Raw genomic sequence first — 5,224 nt, 5'->3', positions numbered from 1 at the left:
TCCCTCGACTCTTATAATTGCCATCCGGTTTCTGTACAAATTGTAAATAGCCTTTCGCTCCCTGTATTTTACCTCTGCCACCTTCAGAATTTGAAAGAGAGTATTCCAGTTAACATTGTCAAAAGCTTTCTCTAAGTCTACAAATGCTATAAACGTAAGTTTGCCTTTTCTTAATCTTTCTTCTAAGATAAGTCGTAAGGTTAGTATTGCGTCACGTGTTCCAACATTTATACGGAATCCAAACTGATCTTCCCCGAGGTCCGCTTCTACCAGTTTTTCCATTCGTCTGTAAAGAATTCGCGTTAGTATTCTGCAGCTGTGACTTATTAAACTGATAGTTCGGTAATTTTCACATCTGTCAACACCTGCTTTCTTTGGGATTGGAATTATTATATTCTTCTTGAAGTCTGAGGGTATTTCGCCTGTCTCATACATCTTGCTCACCAGATGGTAGAGTTTTGTCATGACTGGCTCTCCCAATGCCATCAGTAGTTCTAATGGAATGTTGTCTATTCCCGGGGCCTTGTTTCGACCCAGGTCTTTCAGTGCTCTGTCAAACTCTTCACGCAGTATCTTATCTCCCATTTCTTCGTCATCTACATCCTCTTCCATTTCCATAATATTGTCCTCAAGTACATCGCCCTTGTATAAACCCTCTATATACTCCTTCCACCTTTCTGCCTTCCCTTCTTTGCTTAGAACTGGGTTGCCATCTGAGCTCTTGATATTCATGCAAGTGGTTCTCTTCTCTCCAAAGGTCTCTTTAATTTTCCTGTAGGCAGTATCTATCTTGCCCCTAGTGAGACAAGCCTCTACATCCTTACATTTGTCCTCTAGCCATCCCTGCTTAGCCATTTTGCACTTCCTGTCGATCTCATTTTTGAGACGTTTGTATTCCTTTTTGTCTGCTTCATTTACTGCATTTTTATATTTTCTCCTTTTATCAATTAAATTCAATTTTTCTTCTGTTACCCAAGGATTTCTATTAGCCCTCGTCTTTTTACCTACTTGATCGTCTGCTGCCTTCACTACTTCATCCCTCAGAGCTACCCATTCTTCTCCTACTGTATTTCTTTCCCCCATTCCTGTCAATTGTTCCCTCATGCTCTCCCTCAAACTCTCTACAACCTCTGGTTCTTTCAGTTTATCCAGGTCCCATCTCCTTAAATTCCCACCTTTTTGCAGTTTCTTCAGTTTCAATCTGCAGTTCATAACCAATATATTGTGGTCAGAATCCACATCTGCCCCTGGAAATGTCTTACAATTTAAAACCTGGTTCCTAAATCTCTGTCTTACCATTATATAATCTATCTGATACCTTTTAGTATCTCCAGGGTTCTTCCAGGTATACAACCTTCTTTTATGATTCTTGAACCAAGTGTTAGCTATGATTAAGTTATGCTCTGTGCAAAATTCTACAAGGCGGCTTCCTCTTTCATTTCTTCCCCCCAATCCATATTCACCTACTATGTTTCCTTCTCTCCCTTTTCCTACTGACGAATTCCAGTCACCCATGACTATTAAATTTTTGTCTCCCTTCACTACCTGAATAATTTCTTTTATCTCGTCATACATTTCATCAATTTCTTCATCATCTGCAGAGCTAGTTGGCATATAAACTTGTACTACTGTAGTAGGCATGGACTTTGTGTCTATCTTGGCCACAATAATGCGTTCACTATGCTGTTTGTCGTAGCTTACCCGCACTCCTATTTTTTTATTCATTATTAAATCTACTCCTGCATTACCCCTATTTGATTTTGTATTTATAACCCTGTAATCACCTGACCAAAAGTCTTGTTCCTCCTGCCACCGAACTTCACTAATTCCCACTATATCTAACTTTAACCTAGCCATTTACCTTTTTAAATTTTCTAACCTACCTGCCCGATTAAGGGATCTGACATTCCACGCTCCGATCCGTAGAACGCCAGTTTTCTTTCTCCTGATAACGACGTCCTCTTGAGTAGTCCCCGCCCGCAGATCCGAATGGGGGACTATTTTACCTCCGGAATATTTTACCCAAGAGGACGCCATCATGATTTAATCATACAGTAAAGCTGCATGTCCTCGGGAAAAATTACGGCTGTAGTTTCCCCTTGCTTTCAGCCGTTCTCAGTACCAGCACAGCAAGGCGGTTTCGGTTAATATTACAAGGCCAGATCAGTCAATCATCCAGACTGTTGCCCCTGCAACTACTGAAAAGGCTGCTGCCCCTCTTCAGGAACCACACGTTTGTCTGGCCTCTTAGCAGATACCCCTCCGTTGTGGTTGCACCTACGGTACGGCCATCTGTATCGCTGAGGCACGCAAGCCTCCCCACCAACGGCAAGGTCCATGGTTCATGGGGGGATCATGTCATTAGCAAACTAATTTTTTCGTAGGGTATTCCAGTGAATGTCCTGGATACTATTTTCCTTACAGACGAATGTACAAGGTGATTATAACTAAACTTTAGCTACTTGAGATCGCTACCATGACAAACGACTGATTATAGGACATTGAAACGTTGTGGGAACATTAGTAAGGACACGCAGAAGAGAAATAACGAATAAACCGTTGAAATACACACATTTTAATTTCGACATGAGAGGGTAACGTTTGTTAATTGCGTAACGGGTTGCAAATGTTGCTCTGTGTGACGACCATCTGCATCCACGACAGCCTGGAATCGCACTACACACAGTCTGAAGCATTTTTCAAGTTGTCGACCTTGGAATGTTGAGCTGTCATGACACAGCTCGTGCTCTGCTTCAAGATCGCACATTGCATCCGGCATTCTCAGCCATTTCAACAATAAGTTCTTCAACAATTAATAGTGCAAGTGCAGTAGGCCTCCCCAAGGAGCAATTCCCAAATCGTCAGTTAATATGAACACGCTAATCGTATTCTTCATCCCCAGTGCAGAAAGAGATCCTCACCTTGTCCACGTCCATGTCGATTGTTTACAGCTTATGTTAGTGTTTCAACCCTACGTCGCCGAAATTGTACCAGCGCCTAACGGCAAGTCATGGTCCTAACACACAACCTGTAGCACACGCTGAGAACATCACTTCTATAAAACTGGGTATTTTTGCTTCTATACCGGCTCATGAAGCGAAACTTTAGTTATACTTCCCATGTAAAATGAGAATCATTTCGGATACTAAAGCAGGAATACGTAAGAATGCAAGTCTCGCGGCGGTAACATTGAATAAAGAGTTGTTAGGTTTTAGGCACCGTTAAGCGGTTCAAATTATACTACCTTTCGGCCAAGAACCCCTTGGCCATTCTCAGTTGGTATGATTGCCAGTGAGACAGGCCGAGGCGCGTAAATCACGAAGGCAGGCCTGAGCACGCTTGCTCTCTCGCTCACCTCAGCAGACGAACTAGGTTTGTAAAACTATGAACTTGTAACTGGGTATTTATGTACAGACGAGAATTTGTTCCTCTACTGGAATCCACTATACTGGAGTTTTGCCGATTACTAGTACTATAACGAAAAACCCAAATTTGCAGTACATGCTGTAATTTAAGATATAAGCTCGACGTAAATTGTGTAACTGCTTGTTTATAATATTCAGTCTCTTGTGTTTAATGGTCTTCATTTCATAGTCGTGGCTATGATGTCACTGGTGTTCGCTGCGTCGCCATGTGTAGGCATAAGTTGACTCAGCGTTCAATGTGCCCGCTTCAACCTCGCTATCGCTGGGTCCCTCAAGGAGCTGAGCTGCAGACCACCTCTATTTAGTGTGTTATTAGTGATTGTTATTTCAATGGCTTTTTTAATCATACAGGCCAAAAAGGCGTTGGTGAGAACCACAACAGAAGGTTAGTCAAATTTTATCCGGTGGCCGTTTTCTGAAGCATGGTCAGCTCGAGTATTCATCACTGCGTAGTGCTCGCAGGTAACTGACCAATCTCCTCGCTCCATATGTGGGACACTACGAGCGTCACATTAAAACCTCAACAGGCTTTATCAGCCTAATTAACCTTCTGCGACTTAATGAGGGTGTCATTGTTGTCAGTTCTGGTGTGGTGGTGCTGTTTACGAATGAGCCTATCGAAAATTCTTGCGATCTAGAATCCCAGTTCTTAGTAAGAGACGTGGTCGAGCTGTTTAGGCATACTCTTACGTATATATACGAAGACAGTAACTTGTTCTCGAAAGAACAGTTACTGTTGATGACCGTGCAGCTTTCCCCCCGGAATAAATGACTAACTGACAACCTCAGCTGCCGACAGGTGTTGTTGATATATCTCGATGTGGACAGTTGAAAATGTGTGCCCCGACCGGGACTCGAACCCTGGATCTCCTGCTTACGTGGCAGACGCTCTATCCATCTGAGCCACCGAGGACATAGATGCGGGGACTGCACGCTTCCCGTGAGACTCACATTCCCAACTGTCCACAATTCTACATATGTATTGTAGCTTATAGACATTTGCCCACCCACTCATTACTCGCGCACGCTTTGGCGATTCCCGTAAGAGTTTGGGCAACCTGTGCGCATTCGCACAGACGAAGGTCAATGGCTGGGTAGCCTTTAACTATATATACGAAGACAATAACTTGTTCTCGAAAGAACAGTTACTGTTGATGACCGTGCTGCTTTTCCCTGAAATAAATGATGACTAACTGACAACCTCAGCTGCCGAGAGGTGTTGTTGATATATCTCGATGTGGACAGCTGAAAATGTGTGCCCCGACCGCGACTCGAACCCGAGATCTCCTGCTTACATGGCAGACGCTCTATCTATCAGAGCCACCGAGGACACAGATGAACAGTGCGACTGCAGGAACTTATTCCTTGCACGCTTCCCGTGAGAACAAGTTACTGTCTTCGTATATATAGTTAAAGGCTACCCAGCCATTGACCATCGTCTGTGCGAATGCGCGCAGGTTGCCCAAACTCTTACGGGAATCGCCAAAGCGTGTGCGAGTAATGAGTGGGTGGGCAAATTTCTATAAGGTACAATACATATGTAGAATTGTGGACAGGTGGGAATGTGAGTCTCACGGGAAGCGTGCAAGGGATAAGTCCCTGCAGTCGCGCTATTCATCTGTGTCCTCGGTGGCTCAGATGGATAGAGCGTCTGCCATGTAAGCAGGAGATCTCGGGTTCGAGTCGCGGTCGGGGCACACATTTTCAGCTGGCCACATCGAGATATATCAACAACACCTGTCGGCAGCTGAGGTTGTCAGTTAGTCATCATACTCTTACGTTTTCTTACTTTCTGAGCA

At 43.8% G+C, this 5,224-nt stretch overlaps 1 non-coding gene across 1 annotated transcript; it reads right to left on the bottom strand.

Annotated features, from left to right (window-relative positions):
* Positions 1 to 4,264: 4,264 nt before the first annotated feature.
* On the bottom strand, positions 4,265 to 4,338 carry Trnat-cgu (transfer RNA threonine (anticodon CGU)). Its single transcript has one exon. It is a non-coding gene; the product is annotated as a tRNA-Thr (tRNA).
* Between the last annotated feature and the right edge of the window lie 886 nt (positions 4,339 to 5,224).

This window comes from Schistocerca nitens, chromosome 3 (genome assembly GCF_023898315.1).
Source record: "Schistocerca nitens isolate TAMUIC-IGC-003100 chromosome 3, iqSchNite1.1, whole genome shotgun sequence".
NCBI lineage: Eukaryota > Metazoa > Arthropoda > Insecta > Orthoptera > Acrididae > Schistocerca > Schistocerca nitens.
This window is presented reverse-complemented; position numbering and strand designations above follow the sequence as displayed.